Source organism: Oncorhynchus keta, chromosome 4 (genome assembly GCF_023373465.1).
Source record: "Oncorhynchus keta strain PuntledgeMale-10-30-2019 chromosome 4, Oket_V2, whole genome shotgun sequence".
Lineage (NCBI taxonomy): Eukaryota > Metazoa > Chordata > Actinopteri > Salmoniformes > Salmonidae > Oncorhynchus > Oncorhynchus keta.
Window position 1 is genome coordinate 45,447,287 of NC_068424.1, and position 17,131 is coordinate 45,464,417.

General features: G+C 38.5%; 1 protein-coding gene across 2 annotated transcripts in view; it reads left to right on the forward strand.

The window, feature by feature from the left end:
• The first annotated feature begins 1,855 nt into the window (after positions 1-1,855).
• The window catches only part of LOC118375600 (5-hydroxytryptamine receptor 4-like), a 149,922-nt gene continuing 134,646 nt past the window's right edge, over positions 1,856-17,131 (forward strand). For both annotated transcript variants that reach the window (XM_035762179.2, XM_035762187.2), the window contains exon 1: positions 1,856-2,111. The gene's annotated coding sequence lies outside the window, so the exon portion shown is untranslated. The remainder of the gene's footprint in view (positions 2,112-17,131) is intronic.

Consider the following 17,131-nt stretch of genomic DNA (forward strand, 5'->3'; position numbering starts at 1 on the left):
AAGCACCCCCACAGCATGATGCTGCCACCCCCGTGCTTCACGGTTGGGATGGTGTTCTTCGGCTTGCAAGCCTCCCCCTTTTCCCTCCAAACATAACAATGGTCATTATGGCCAAACAGTTCTATTTTTGTTTCATCAGACCAGAGGACATTTCTCCAAAAAGTACAATATTTGTCCCCATGTGCAGTTGCAAACCGTAGTCTGGCTTTTTTTATGCCGGTTTTGGAGCAGTGGCTTCTTCCTTGCTGAGCAGGTTATGTCGATATAGGACTCGTTCTACTGTGGATATAGATACTTTTGTACATGTTTCCTCCAGCATCTTCGCAAGGTCCTTTGCTGATTTCTTTTGATTTTCCAATGATGTCAAGCAAAGAGGCACTGAGTTTGAAGGTAGGCTTTGAAATACATCCACAGGTACACCTCCAATTGACTCAAATGATGTCAATTAGCCTATCAGAAGCTTCTAAAGACAAGACATCATTTTCTGGAATTGTCCAAGCTGTTTAAAGGCACAGTTAACTTAGAGTATGTAAACTTCTGACACTGAAATTGTGATACAGTGAATTATAAGTGAAATAATCTGTCTGTAAACAATTGTTGGAAAAATGACTTGCGTCATGCACAACGTAGATGTCCTAACTGACTTGCCAAAACTATAGTTTGTTAAGAATAAATTTGTGTAGTGGTTGAAAAACGAGTTTTAGTGACTCCAACCTAAGTGTATGTAAACTTCCGACTTCAACTGTTGTCAAAAAAGTGAATTGTTAATTATTTCCTTATTTTGTTAAAGATATCATTGCCAAACTTAACATGGTTCATCATGGTAATGTCTTTGATTATAAAAAGTTTAAAGTTAATAAGCCATTGTTTAGTGGATTTAAAACATATTTAAATGGACACAACATCTGATTTCCTGATTTATCAATAACCCATTTTTTGGTGTTATTTGTACTTACAGTTCATGAGAATACATTTTTCAAAAGTTTGCCAAAATTTCCAAGATGGAGGAAATTCTATCATCCTCCTATAAATTATGTGGTACAGTCCTTGAGCTGTTCTTGTCTTTTGAAGTTATGTAATATTTTGTGTTTTGTGTGGATCCCAGGAAGAGTAGCTGCTGCTTCAGAAACAGCTAATGGGGATCCTAATAAAGTATTAAATACTATCCTGACAGACCTAATGGGTCCTTAAAATAATTTTGTTCAGCATGAGGAAAGGCACCTACACACACTAGGTCAAACTGGGCGACGGATATGAGGGTTTAAGTGAGACTGCTTATAACAGCGCTACCTATAGGCCAATTTACTCATGGCCTCTGGTTTCTTTGTGCCGAAGTAGAAAAAAAGTGATCAATCTAAACTGGAGTTATTTGACCATAATAATATAAGAATAACAATAGGTATCATGGCTTGGCTGCAAACCCCTAATAATATTTTGCCCAGAGCTCTTCTATTTTGAGAATACATCTTGTCAAATGGTACATAAGTGTTTCTTTGCCAACAGTCAATATCACAGTGATTTGTAATAGACTATTTGGTAAGATATTTTAACAGAAAAAAATACTATATAATGAATTATCAGGAAAAAATGGCATAACAGAGCAATTTGCACTCGTGGAATCTATCTTGTAGGTCCACATGTTCAAGCAATTCAATTCACAATACATTTCACTTGCCACCAAGCCTACATGTATCAAACCATTTTGAAGCGACAATGAAAGAGGATAATTGCAACCGATTTTAAACGGAGCTTATTTACCAAGTAAATAGACACCAGGCGAAAGAGGAGGGACTTTGAAGGTACAATTTGCTGGGAATACCGAGGGTGTGCTTTCCAAGCACTTCAATCACCGAACAGCGCGCGGTGGTGACCCACGCGTATGATTCCGTCCAGCCTTTTACATTTGCGCTCATACTTCCGACTGCGCTCAGCATACATGGAAAACGATTTCGCTTTGTGAATGTCCGCCGGGAACAGCTCATAAATTGCACTCACAAAAAAACAGTTCACTTCGTAACTGTGTTTTGATACATGTCGAAAATGTGATTTTTCTCAAGGGGCATATAGAGTCGTAAAATGATTTTGGGACCCAGCGTCTCCACAAGGAAATGGTAAGTGTGCTGAATGATTATTATTGTACATCGCAATTGAGCCCTTATGTGGAATTAGTCATATTTGTATTGTATAAAGTGTTTATAATTGACACTTATATATATTATCATGGAAGTTCATCGTAGGAGGGAGGACAGGACACCGACAGCCACTATATGTGCTGTTGTCCCTAACTTTTACACTAATGATGAAAAGTAGTTGTAAGTCCACTTTGTTTGGGAATCATGCTGTGCTGTTGCCCCAGTTTTTCATACACGTGTTGTGCAAACCACTGTATATACACTGACATAATGTCAGTGTATATACATGCATTCCAAAACAACATCAATTTATTATGGATTGTTGTTTACATTAGACCATCACTTGTATCATAGTTATTACAACCCCAAACCAACTGTATACTACGAATATTGGAAACGATCTACATTAAAAAGACTACAACAGCACTGCATGCCCATAGCTGGCCTACTTAAAATCAATAATTAGAATAGTCACATTTCACATGGTTTCAAAGTATGAAAGTTAATATCAAAATCATTACACACATTTGTCCACATTTTGCCTACAGTAGTATGTAATGGCCAATTGGTATGAGTGTGGTTGTCTATTTATCCATATGAACACTGAATTGAAGTTACATCTGACATTTACACTGACAAATGTACACTGGCACATTATGTAAGCTAGTCGTACAGGCTATTTGATGGAGCAATCAAGGTTAACCAATGCATCTTGATCGAAGGTACTCCAGCCGTGCCTTACCTCACCTGTCTCTAATAAAATCCTGATTACAATAAAATTAAACCTTCTTTTAATATACAAATCAGCTCCAAAAGCTTTAACAAGAGCAATGTATTTGGTTTCATTTGAAAACAGCTAAACATTTTGTAGAATCCAAAAATGAAATGCAGTAAAAAGATGGGGTTACAGTTTTTTTTCAATCACTTTGGTGCAATTGTCACATGTATGTGGTACATTTTCACAACTCTAAGCACAGAAATCTCAACAGATCAAGGAAATGACTCATGTTTTCAAAATTCTAACAATTGACTGAATTACAACAAACACATTCACAAAGTCACTTGTTCACACCACACCACGTCACATTATCTATTTGGATGCATATTTAATCTAAGTCTATAAACCCCTTTCACAGTTTTCACATTTTCCGGCCATAAAATTACATCTAAAAAATGATTATGTTTGATTTTTTTTAACCTACCCATCTACTCAACCTACTCCATATTTTCAAAGTGAAAGAAAAAGTATTAAACATTTAAAGGTGCACTATGCAGAAATCGCTCTGCCATTTCCTGGTTGCTAAAATTCTAGTTTATGTGAGAAAACAATCAATTATAGAGTAAAGAATCATTCTACCATCTAAACCGCTGTGAATGCATTTATTGTATTTATTGCATATATTGTATTTCCAGCTGTTTGAAGCTGGTGTACAAAACCAAAAGTAAAAGACGCAAAAATGGACCTTAAGAACGAGAAGCATAGAAATAGTGCACATAGAACAGATCTACCTCTTCTTAGACTTGCTTTCAATGAGAATGCCAGATTTGTATTTCTATGTGAATTTGGTTGGGTCGCGCAAAAATAATACATTCTAACTCCGGAAATGGTAAGACTTTATACTCATTCATATTTTCAGAAATGTATCATATCTGTAGTCATTACCTGATCATTTATGTATCCGTATTTGTCAGAAAAATGCATAATTTCAATAGATATTCTTACATGATATGTGAATCATAAATAATCATTTGAATGTTTCATCCTCGTCTGATCGAAGATGGGCTAAATCCGACTCATGAAATGTCCAGCACACAAATCATTTTTATCTGTTCAGGTGCTGAAAATCATTGTTCTTCTTCGCATGAACATACATTTGCACCATATTCAGTAATAGGCTATACAAGGCAAACATCGTCATATTTAATCCAAGTTGCTATTTCCAAAGCAGATCTCTGTTATTTCTGTTTTTAAAAATGCAGCATAGCAAATTCTGAGCTCCAATCACAACACATGTTTTCTGCAAAGGTAGACCAATCTTTGCAGAAAAATATTGTACTTATTTATCATAAAATTAATACCCCTGCCTGCCCTGTTTGTCATCATTGATGATGAGATGGGTGCTGATTGGGTCATCAGTGGTGGTCCCTCACAGTCCAAACCAAACGTGGTGGAAGAGTGTTGGTCTGTGATCCACTCCAAACTGTCAATGCATAAATCATGAATCAAAGTTGTATCGATATTGCAAGAAAATATTGTCATTACTCATAACCATAGCTCAACTCTACCTGCTTCATTCATGATGAGAAAACTTACTGGCTGGAATTAGCTATAGTAAGCTAATGAACTTTTCTACATTGCGCTGTAACGTATAATTTACCATATTTTAGTGCCCAAAAAACATAATACTTCCAGGTCAACTGTAATATGAATACGATTGTAAAGCACAATTTCTCCCCTTTCCAGGAATATCAATGATGACCTTCATTGAAGAAGGCGATGCACTCTGTCTTTTTAAAAATGACGGGTGGGGAAGCGAAACCTACAGTACCGCATGATAGGGAAAAGGGGAGATGAGCTGTGTGGGGAAACTGGTTTTTTTCCACTCGATTTGTCCAATATATCACCACTAAAATGTAAATAGAATACTATAAAGAGTTGATATAATGTGTCATTACATAAATATTTGAAGGTTTGTGTCGAATTTGAATCCGTTTTTTAGGGCGGCGCTAAAATGATCTTCAGAAGTAAACAGCAGCTGTCACGGCTTTTGAGAGTCATGTTGGCTTGCAGTGATGACGCAAAAAATGCATACATTCAGTTGTATCATCGACTAGGTATTCCCCACTTAACCTGTCCCTTTCTTGTTTTTAATCTGCGAAAGAAGAGCTACACCTGGTGGTGAGAGGCTGTACGACACAGAATGAGTTGCATTGTGTGTGCTGTACGTTATGTCATGACACGTCACAATTTAACGTACAGCGTCAGAGTGGTCAATTTTTTTCAACTTTTCTCCAATACTATCTTACCATGTCAATCAACGCTTGAATAGAAACGTAGTTCACACCCCAGATTTTGATGCCAACACAGTCGCTACAGTCCCATTAGTTTTCATTGCAGCCTCGTTTGAATGTCGCGGTTGCTCAAATTTGTATGGAATGGGGTTAGTCAACAGTAGCTAGCTAAGTTGCTAGTTAGTTAGCCTTCAAGCTAGTTATCTTATTATTAACCAGTATTACAAAATACACCTACAACAACATTTTAAAATGTTAGCGGTCACCCTGAGGCTTGATAGGGGATTTTTTTTTAAATCCTGGAGGGAAGGCAATTTCGTTATTTGTAACCTAGGCTAACATTACAAGTTAGCTTTTACCCCCCCCCTAGCTACATAATCCTACTGGCTACCGGCCAAGTTAGCCAGCTAACAGTCTTGATTCAAGTTACTAAGGTAAATAAAACATATGTCAAATTAGCTGCTCACTTTAGCGTTAACTTATTTGACGTATTTTCTGAACAGCTTCTCATTTCTTTGTTTCTCCAGTTGTCAGTTTGAATGATATGGATTTAATATTTGTAAATTGTTTATTTTATTTTTTATTTTACCTTTATTTAACTAGGCTAATCAGTTAAGAACTAATTCTTATTTTCAATGATGGCCTAGGAACAGTGGGTTAACTGCCTGTTCAGGGGCAGAACGACAGATTTGTACCTCGTCAGCTCGGGGTTTTGAACTTGCAACCTTCCGGTTACTAGTCCAACGCTCTAACCACTAGGCATGTCCTCAAAACTCAAATATGCATCAGCAATTGTCCTTATTTAGCATATCAAAATGCATATCACGATCCTGCTATGGACCTCAGCCAAGAGTATACGCTGAGAAAATATACTATGAAGGCCTACTGTCAGTATTTGTCAACATATAGAAGAAATAGTATGTCCACATAGGCCTGTCTCAGGACATCTAATGAGGCCAAATCCAGCCATACTACGTATGATATCTGGAGGGAATCCCCAAATGATATGTGCATGAAATAAAAATATATACGCTGACATGGTCGCCAGGTGTATGGTGTTTCCTCGGCTGGCTTCTGGGTTAAGCAGTGTGTCAAGAAGCAGTGCGTCTTGGCTGGGTTGTGTTTCGGAGGATGCATGGCTCTCAACCTTCGCCTCTCCAGAGTCAGCCAAGAGATGGATATCTGAACTCAATATAGGCTTCCTATCTTCACTGTGCTAAGAAAACACAGATATGCTATGTAGAGTAAACAGTCAGTATTTGTCAACTTGAAGAGAGAAAATAAGAGTCACATATCTCAAGATATAGTTTATAGATATCTATATCATAGGCTAATGCGATTAGCATGAGGTTGTAAGTAACAAGAACATTTCCCAGGACATAGATATTAGAGGTCGACCGATTACCAATACCGATTATTGGAGGACCAAAAAAGCCGATTTTTATATACATATATTTGTAATAATGACAATTACAACAATACTGAATGAACACTTTTATTTTAACTTAATATAATACATAAATAAAATATATTTAGTCTCAAATAAATAACGAAACATGTTCAATTTGGTTTAAATAATGCAAAGACACAGTGTTGGAGAAGAAAGTAAAAGTGCAATATGTGCCATGTAAAAAAGCTAACGTTTAAGTTCCTTGCTCAGAACCTGAGAACATATGAAAGCTGGTGGTTCCTTTTAACATGAGTCTTCAATATTCCCAGTTAAGAAGTGTTAGGTTGTAGTTATTATAGGAATTATAGGACTATTTCTCTCTATACCATTTGTATATCATATACCTTTGACTATTGAATGTTCTTATAGGCACTTTAGTATTGCCAGTCTAGTCTCGGGAGTTGATAGGCTTGAAGTCATAAACAGTGCTCTGCTTCAAGCATTGCGAAGAGCTGCTGGCAAACGCAGGAAAGTGCTGTTTGAATGAATGATTACGAGTCTGCTGCTGCTTACCACCGCTCAGTCAAACTGCTCTATAAAATATCAAATCATCGACTTAATTATAATATAATAAACACACAGAAATACGAGCCATAGGTCATAAAAATGGTCAAATCTGTAAACTATCATTTCGAAAACAAGATGTTTATTCTTTCAGTGAAATACGGAACTGTTCAGGTGGCATCCATAAGTCTAAATATTGCTGTTACATTGCACAACCTTCAATGTTATGTCATAATTATGTAAATTAGTGGCAAATTAATTACGGTCTTTGTTAGGAAGAAATGGTCTTCACACAGTTCGCAACAAGCCAGGTGGCCCAAAATGCTGCTTCTACCCTGACTCTGCTTGCAAAGAACGCAAGAGAAATGACACAATTTCCCGAGTTAATATTGCCTGCTAACATTAATTTATTTGAACTAAATATGCAGGTTTAAAAATATATATACTTCTGTATTGATTTTACGAAAGGCATTGATGTTTATGATTAGGTACATTGGTGCGACAACAGTGCTATTTTCACGAATGCGCTTGTTAAATCATTACCCATTTGGCAAAGTAGTCTGTGATTCGATGATAAATTAACAGGCACCGCATTGATTATATGCAACGCAGGACAAGCTAGTTAAACTAATAATATCATCAACTATGTGTAGTTAATTAACTTATGATTATGTTAATATAGATGTTTTTTTATAAGATAAGTTTAATGCTAGCTAGCAACTTACCTTGGCTCCTTGCTGCGCTCGCATAACAGGTGGTCAGCCTCCCACACTGTCTCCTCATCGAGTGCAATGTAATCGGCCATAACCAGTGTCCAAAAATGGCGATTACCGATTGTTATGAAAACTTGAAATCGGCCCTAATTAATCAGCCATGCCGGTTAATGTTGTGGGGGTGCTTCGCTGCAGGAGGGGCTGGTGCACCTCACAAAATAGATGGCATCGTGAGGAGGAAAATTATGTGGATATATTGAAGCAACATCTCAAGACGTCACCCAGGAAGTTAAAGCTTGGTCACAAATGGGTCTTCCAAATGGACAATGACCCCAAGCATACTTCCAAAGTTGTGGCAAAATGGCTTAAGGACAACAAAATCATGGTATTGGAGTGGCCATCACAAAGTCCTGACCTCAATCCTATAGAACATTTGTGGGCAGAACTGAAAAAGCTTGTGCGAGCAAGGAGGCCTACAAACCTGACTCAGTTCCACCAGCTCTGTCAGGAGGAATGGGCCAGAATTCACCCAACTTATTGTGGAAGCTTATTGTGGGAAGCTGAAAAGTTATTAATAAACAAATTATGCACATTTGGGCTTTAAAAAATATTCTCGACATCAAAATGTTAATTGGACATTTTTACAGTCTGAAACTTTGCACATACACTGTATTTGATATTGTCATCTAACTTGGCCAAAATCTGAAACTGCACCTGGTTTGCTGGAATAATACATTATGGCCTTTTTAATTGGTTCAGTCTGAAACTTTGCATTTCAAAGATGATGATAATAATACAAAAAATGATGATACAAAAAAAAAATACAAAAAACTTTTTTCCCCTTTGTATTATCTTTAAAAGGTTCTGAACTTACATCTGAAATTTGACAAATTGATTGAAAAAAGTCAGGTTTCCTTGATATAACTAAATGTCTCCCACAATTGTAAAAAAAAAAAATAGTTTGACTTTATTTTGACATCTATGTTTTAATTATAACCTCTTAATGATCAGACCCTTTAAAAACAAACATTTTTACCTAAATCTAACTGTAGCTCAGGACCTGAAGCAAGGATATGCATATTCTTGATATCATTTTAAAGGAAACACTTTGTGGAAATTTGAAATTAGTGTAGGAGAATAGCACACAAGATCTGGTAAAAGATAATACAAACAAATAAACATAATTTTTATTCTGCCCATTATCTTTGAAATGCAGGAGAAAGACCAGACCAGACCATTTTGGCCACTTGCATTATGTGTGCAAAGTTTCAGATTGTTCCAGTGAAGCCTTGCAATACTGGACAATATTTTGTATCAAGTCTGCCCAAATGTGCTGAATTGGTCATTTGATACATTTTCAAGTACTTAACTATAGATAACATACAAAAATTAAGTTTATACATACTCCCAGGAATGTCATGCATGATGGGTCATTAGCTTATACACTAACTTTCACATATCTAGATGGTCGGGCGCGGTGGGTGTGGAGCTGGACACAGCAGGGTTCAAATTGTATAACCCAGTTCCTACATTTGAATATACAAATTGATTTTATAAACCAAAACTATGCTACATTTGATCTCTGGGACCCTCAAGATGACAAATCAGAGCAAGATTACTGTATGTAAGTACATTGTTTACCTTCAGAGGTGAATGACCCTCAAGATGACAAATCAGAGCAAGATTACTGTATGTAAGTACATTGTTTACCTTCAGAGGTGAATGTATCAAACGAGTTGCCGTGACAAAAGTTATGTTGTTGTTGTGCACGCTCCTCAAACAATAGTATGTTAATTTTTCACTGTTATAGCTACTGTAAATTGAACAGTTCAGTTAGATTAACAAGAATTTAAGCTTTCTGCCCATATAAGACATGTCAATGTCCTGGGAAATGTTCTTGTTACTGACATCATGCTAATCACATTAGCGCCCTTTAGCTCAACCGTCCCGGTAGAGGGACACCGTAGATGATAACATTCTTTTACGTTCTGGGCATTTTTGTTCAGTCCCCCAAAAATCGCAACAAAGCACCTATTCAAAGCCCTCCCTCTGTCACTCCAAATCTTCCAGTGCCTGCCTGTAAGTTGGAAATCTTTGTCAGTATGTGTGCGTGTGTAGACTTTCTGCCCCTCCCCCTCCGAAGCATAGGTTACTGTGGCCAGTGGTGTAAAAAGTACTCAATTGTCATACTTGAGTAAAAGTAAAGAGAACTTAATAGAAAATGACTCAAGTAAAAGTTAAAGTCACCCAGTAAAATACTACTTGAGTAAAAGTCTAAAGGTATTTGGTTTTAAATGTACTTAAGTATCAAAAGTAAACAGAAAAATATCAACCATTTAAAATCCCTTATATTAAGCATACCAGACAGCATCATCAACACTCAGACATAATTTACAAATGAAGCATTTGTGTTTAGTTAGTCTGCTAGATCAGAGGCAGTAGGGATGACCAGGGATGTTCTCTTGATAAGTGTGTGAATTTGGGTGTCAGGGAAAATGTGTGATGTAAAAAGTACATTTTCTTCAGGAATGTAGTGAAGTAAAAGTAAAAGTTGGCAAAAATATAAATAGTAAAGTAAAGTACAGATACCCCCAAGAATGACTTAAGTACTTTAAAGTATTTTTACTTCAGTACTTTACACCACTAACTGTAGCCTACTGGCAACATTAAAAGCACGATTCAGAAATTAGAGAGAGATATTTTTAATTAGAGAAGAATGGATGAACTTGTTCAGTGCTAGCTAAGGATAGTATAGGTATCCCATTTCACATTTATTAACTGCAAAAATGTAAGACGTGTTTTTAATTCTAGTGCCGCTCTGCACACACACGCTAGTTAACAATAGCTCTGGTCCTACTCTCGGACGTTAAAAGACATTCAAAGTTCCTCCATAGAAGCCGCTCCTCTGTAGGTAAAATTATGTGGGCCTAACTCAGATAATGCATTTCATTACAAGATGCCCAGCACTTCATTCCAAGCCTCCTCCTCCACCCTTTCTCGCACTCTCCCAACCCGCATCTCGCGCTCTCAACTTGTCCGTCCATAGGTACTGGCAGCACAGTGTGTGTGTTTGTCTTTCAAAAGTTTATTATGAAAAAAGAAAAAAATGATGGTTCTGTTCAGAACAAAACATATTTTGGTTCCAATCCTTGGTCTCTGATGAAGCTGGTGTTAGAAATGATATGTGGTGATTTCCCATTCGCTGATTCTCCCAGCAAGACAGAGATAAGAGGTGTAAACAGCAGAGAGCCAGGAGTAAAGGAAAGGCAAAGCAAGTGTGTTCTGATGATTAGCTGTGACGACTAGAAGTGTGTTCATCTCTGTTCCAATGTGAGCTGCCTGCCTATGCTGGACAAAGTGAGCTTACGCAACAACTCAGCAGCCAGTCAATAAGGCAGTGGCGGTGCCAGGTTTGGTGTCTGGTAGATACTAGATAGAGGATGTGTTCTGATGAATGGCATGGCATGGGAGAGGGCCTTGTTGAAGGATCAATAGACTCCACTTTCACATCGCATTAGAACTGGAGCTGAGCAAACCCAAGAGCTAAAGGTTAGGTGTGAAAACAAACTCTCGGACAGCTTCCATTCCTATGTTCACTTTACGCCCTTCCATCTGAAGCCCTCTATCTGTCTCACGGCCCAGCACGGCACAGACTCACACCGTCCCATCAGTTAAACAGAGGGGAATTACCTCTCTGTTCAATTACAGGTCTCAGTGGAAACATACAGAATCAAACTTTATCACATGTATTTTTTGATAGGTAGATGACTTACTACTCCACATGTCCACTTTGTAGAAATTAGTACATGGATGTAATGAGGAAGTACAGTATGCGATTGCTGTCCTCATACACAGTTTGTCATAAGAATGCATTGTCACGACTCTCTGAATGACCATTCTTTCCACAATGTATCTAGAACCTAAATAATGGTATTGGTGAAAAGAGTGGAACGTGAAAGCGGCATATACAACTTTTTTCCATCCCAGTTGGTAATTGTAGACAGTGTGCACTGACTCCAGAAATGAACGGCAAGCGAAAAATTAACAGCAAGAGAACAATGAGAGATGTCCATGTCTCTGCAGTTTATCACCATTTCTCCTATTGATCAGACCCCCAGTAGAGAGCTAGTGCTTTGCGTGGTCAAGGTGCTGCTGTGAATCGTTTACTTTATGTTCCTAGTATTGCTTATAATTACTGAATTGAGCCTGCACTGACTGTGTTTATTGATTTTTTTGTAAACCTTTATTTAACTAGGCAAGTCAGTTAAGAAAAAAAATCTTATTTACATAGACGGCCTAACCCGGCCAAACCCTCCCCTAACCCAGACGACGCTGGACCAATTGTGCACCGCCCTATGGGACTCCCGATCACGGCTGGTTGTGATACAGCCCAGGATTGGACCATTGTCTGTAGTGACGTTCTCTAGCACTGAGACGCAGTACCTTAGACTGCTGCGCCACTCGCCACTCTGGAGCCACTCGCCACTGTGTCACTGGAACATTGATTATAATATAAGAGAACTGAAAAACAAAACAAAACATTTTTTATAAAGATTTTATACAGTCCATAAAGCTTGTGAAAACAGCTTTCAAATTATAAATGAGTTATGGCTCATTTATTAGAGAAGAGAGTGTCAGAAAGAAAAAGACCCAATTAAAGCTTTTAGGAAAGTCGTTCTTCACTGACACTCTGTAACGGTCCATTTTGTTGTTTTTAGTAATTGATTAAGTTATATCATGTCCATCCCTGTAGCGTAACCGTTTTTGTCAAGCACTGAGAAATAAATAGACAATCATTTTTTTATGACATTATATCAGTGTTGTGTTAGTCCTGAGTGCTTTTCTGTTTGGAGAGAAAAATGTTTTCGGTTTCTGTGTTTTTTGGCAAGGATTTCTTTTAAACTCAGACAAGCAAGCATTGTCATTCACCTCAGGTACTGTCCGTATTACGAATATAACATTTTAAAAGATCCCAGCTAACACAGTGGATCTGGGATGATCCCAGCTGAGATTCGAGGCACTCGACTGAGAGTCGAGTGACGTTATGTGGAGTCTGGGCCGCCTTAGCCTGTATTACTTATGGCTAGGATGCGGGGATTGAGCTCAGGCTGATTCCGGTGAGAATTATCTGGCCCAAATGTATTACTTGGTTCCCGGGCCGATTGGGCTACTCTCTGGCAGATGACTACACAGGCTGCTTTACAAAATGAGCATTTCATTATTTATTTCGTTTTCCATATTTTCTCATTGTTTCTGTGATCAAAAAATGCAATTAACATTTAAATAAAACAATTTAAGAGTCCTGTTTAAGTAGTATTTTAGTATTTTTATACTTTGTGCAAGGCAATTGATCAGCATTAAAAACGTTGTGAATGGAGCCTCCCGAGTGGCTCGAGGGTCTAAGACACTGCAACGCAGTGCGAACTGCGTTGCTACAGATGCTAGGTTGATACCCGTGCCGGCCGCGACCCGGGAGACCCATGAGGCGATGCACAATTGGCCCAGCGTCCTCCGAGTTAGAGGAGGTTTTGGCCAGCCGGGATGTCCTTGTCCCATCGTGCTGTAGCAACTCCTGTGCAGGGCCAGGCGCATGCACACCGACACGGTCACCTGGTCTAAGGTGTTTCCTCTGACATAATTTGAATGCATAAAATGTATAATAGTAATATTTAAAATGACTAAATTGGGTAATTTTGTATACATGTATTTCAATTTGCATCGGGCCGTTGGGGGGGTTCTGGTAAGATGCCTGCAAAGTAGGCTGAATTCCGGTAGAAAGAAACGGCCCGATGTACTTGGGCCGATTCTGGGCAGTCATTCATTTTGATTCCGGGCCGAGTCTGACACTCGATTTCGGGCCGAGTCTGACACTCGATTTCGGGCCGATTCAATCAGTTCCGGCCCCCGGAAGAGGGCCACTTCTGGGCCGGTTCCTGATTGCTAGCTGGGATGTTTGCACAAACACACACACACACACACTGAATCAACATAATATTTACATAAATAATAATATGATATGGTATGCTAGAAAGTTGAGTTCTGCTGTAAATGTTGGAAATAATTTTCCTGAAATAAAATAATGAATTCGGGCCCTTGTCGACATACAATATCCTGTCAAGTATGACACCGCTAAGTAAGGCTTGTCACACATGAATATCATTGTGTCAATTACAGTTTTTTTCTATAACTTTGGCAAATTTTTCAGATGTAAGTGGTATATTTTCAAAACTCTAAACTGATAACACTTTTAATGCACCTTTTCTTATCACATTTTAGGGAAGACCAAGCTGCAGACAGTGTCAAAGTAACAAAAGTTTATTACTAGAACAGGGGGTAGGCAAAACGAAAGGTCAAGGACAGGCAGAGGTCAGTAATCCAAATCAGAGTCCAAAAGGTACAGAACGGTTGTAACGGTTTTCCTCCTCTTCAGAGGAGGAGTAAGATGGATCGGACCAAAATGCAGCGTGGTATGTGTCCATGTTAACTTTATTACATCAGAACACAAGATAATAAAAAATAACAAAGTGCAGGAAATAAATGAAAATCGAAACAGTTCTGTATGGTGAAAATACAGACACAGAAAACAACTACCCACAACCCATAGTGGGAAAACAGGCTGCCTAAGTATGGTTCTCAATCAGAGACAACGATTGACAGCTGCCTCTGATTGGGAACCATACCAGGCCAAAACCAGAAATACAAAACATAGAACAAAAACATAGAATGCCCACCCCAACTCACTCCATGACCAAACTAAAATAGAGACATAATAAAGGAACTAAGGTCAGGACGTGACAACGGTAGGCAGTCTCAGGGTCAGGGCAGGCAGAGGTCAATAATCCAGTGTTGTGTGATAAGGTACGGAACGGCAGGCAGGCTCAGGGCCAGGGCAGAATGGTCAAAACTAGAAAACAGGAACTAGAAACAGAAAGGAGCAAGTGGAAAACCGCTGGTAGACTTGACAAACAAAACGAACTGGCAACTGACAAACAGAGAACACAGGTATAAATACACTGGGGATAATGGGGAAGATGGGAAACACCTGGATGGGGATGGGAACAAGCACAAAGACACGTGAAACAGATCAGGGTGTGACACTTATGTTCAGAAACTTTGATTGCGCATTCATTGGGGGTTCACACACCCTCCACCTCTGAGTCATTCATGCAAAATCATATTTATTTATTAAATACTGTACCCCACCTCTGAGTCATTCATGCAAAATCATATTTATTTATTAAATACTGTACCATGAGCACATTTTGTTTAGGCCCCAATACATCAGATAATGATAGGCTCTGCATTTAGTCATTTTAACTACACATTTAAAGTGTATTTTTTAAGTGCTGAATAGAAAGAATAATAGATGCTAAATATGATTTTCTATACAGTTTTTGACTATGCACAATTGTTGACATGCACAATTGTTTTATCATTTGTATCCAATGGCAGATTGTGAGCAGTGGTGGAAAAAGTATCCAATTGTCATACTTGAGTTAAAGTAAAGATCCCTTAATAGAAAATGACTCAAGCAAAAGTAAAGGTCACCCAGTAAAATTCTTCTTGAGTAAAAGTCTAAAAGTGTTTTGTTTAAAATATACTTAAGTATCAAAAGTAAATGTAATTACTAAAATCTACTTATGTATAAAAAGTAAAAGTGTAAATAATTTCAAATTCTTTATATTAAGCAAACCAGACGGCAACATTTTCTTATTTTTTAAATTTACGGATATCCAGAGGCACACTCCAACATTCAGACATCATTTACAAATAAGTGCGTGAATTGCCATTTTCCTGTGTGTTTAAAGAAAATGAGTAAAAAGTACAACTACTTGGCAGCCAAAAGCTGAATTTCAGCATACTGCACATACAAGTAATTTGAACAAAAAATATTTCAAATGAAATCAGCAAGTCAGTTATGATGGGAGCTGAATAATATATGGGACTTGAAACAGATGAAATGGTATTGAGAGCGGAGGAAGCATTGCTGATCTCCGAGGGAGCTGGTCAGTCAGAGTCAGAGAGACAGTCAGGTCCGCATCCTCTGAATCTCATCTCGCTATCCCCTCACATCCTCCTTTCTTTGGCTTTGTTGATGGTTAGCTGGCTAGCCACTCCTCTCAACAAACACCGTGTAGCACCAGGGCCGTCGCTGCGGTTTGAGTTTTAGTGAGGTCCGGAAGGGTTATTTGCTATTGGTGAACAGCAAAAACAAGCAAAAACAACCCCAGCCATTATCACATTGGCTGCTGTAGGTTCGTTCATTCACCTCAGCCTATTAGCTATTCAATTGCTATGTTATACCTCTGAAAAGGAGGAAATATGAGAAAATATTCACACTGACATGTAGCAACAGCAATAAAAAAAACAGATTACATTATTAGAACTGCATTGTTTGCATTTTGATTGCATTTTAATGTAGACCTATAGGGAAGATAGGCCATGTGGATATGTTCATATTTAAACAACCTATTTTTTTTTAAAGTTTCTAACTTGTTAGATGAGATTAGTACAGATTTTCTCAGGGGATCACAAATGGGGACTGTGATCCCAAGTTTGGGAACCACTGTACTAACCTCTCTCTCCGCTGGCTTCCTCACTGTCTGTCACGGATCCCGCCGGAACTTTCATCACGCACACCTGTCCCTTATTCCCAATGATTAGTATTTGTATATACTGTACGTGCCCTTTGGTTTCCACTGGGTGTCGATTATTGTTACAATGTCCGTTTGTGCGTGTGAGTACCTGTGCTGTGTGTTTTGGGCTTTCGTGCCCTTGCGTAGATGATTACGGGTCTCGTCCCTTGTGTGTGTGCGTGTGTTATTTATTTGAGGTACTCCTCACTATTTTGTTTGGGTTTCAACCCCTTTTTGTTTTGTTCAGTGTTTGTTGTCCCCGTGCCTTTACACGGCACGCCGTCATTTGGGTACAGTAAAAAAAACTATTACGAATTCCTGTGTCTGTCTCCCTATTCATTCATACCGATGCGACACTCTCTCTCTTTGTCTCGTCTGCTTCCTCCTGCATGCATTGCAGCCTGTCTCGGCCTCCCTACTGAGTGCCACATCACTGTATGTCTCAGTAGCCTACTCTCTGTAAAGCAAAGATATTATGAGATTTTAGTAGCGTAATATTTGCTCCTGCTTAGGTAGGCTCTGTTTAACTTTAGTTTCTTACTTCATCCCTCTAGCTGGCTAAGTCACACTAGCCAGAGCCCTTCAATGTTACAGCAATTTAAGTCTCTGCCGGCAGATAGCCACCTTACTGACATAAGTGACTATTTACCAGTAGTGCACTCATTCTCCGAGAGTCAGTTTTTG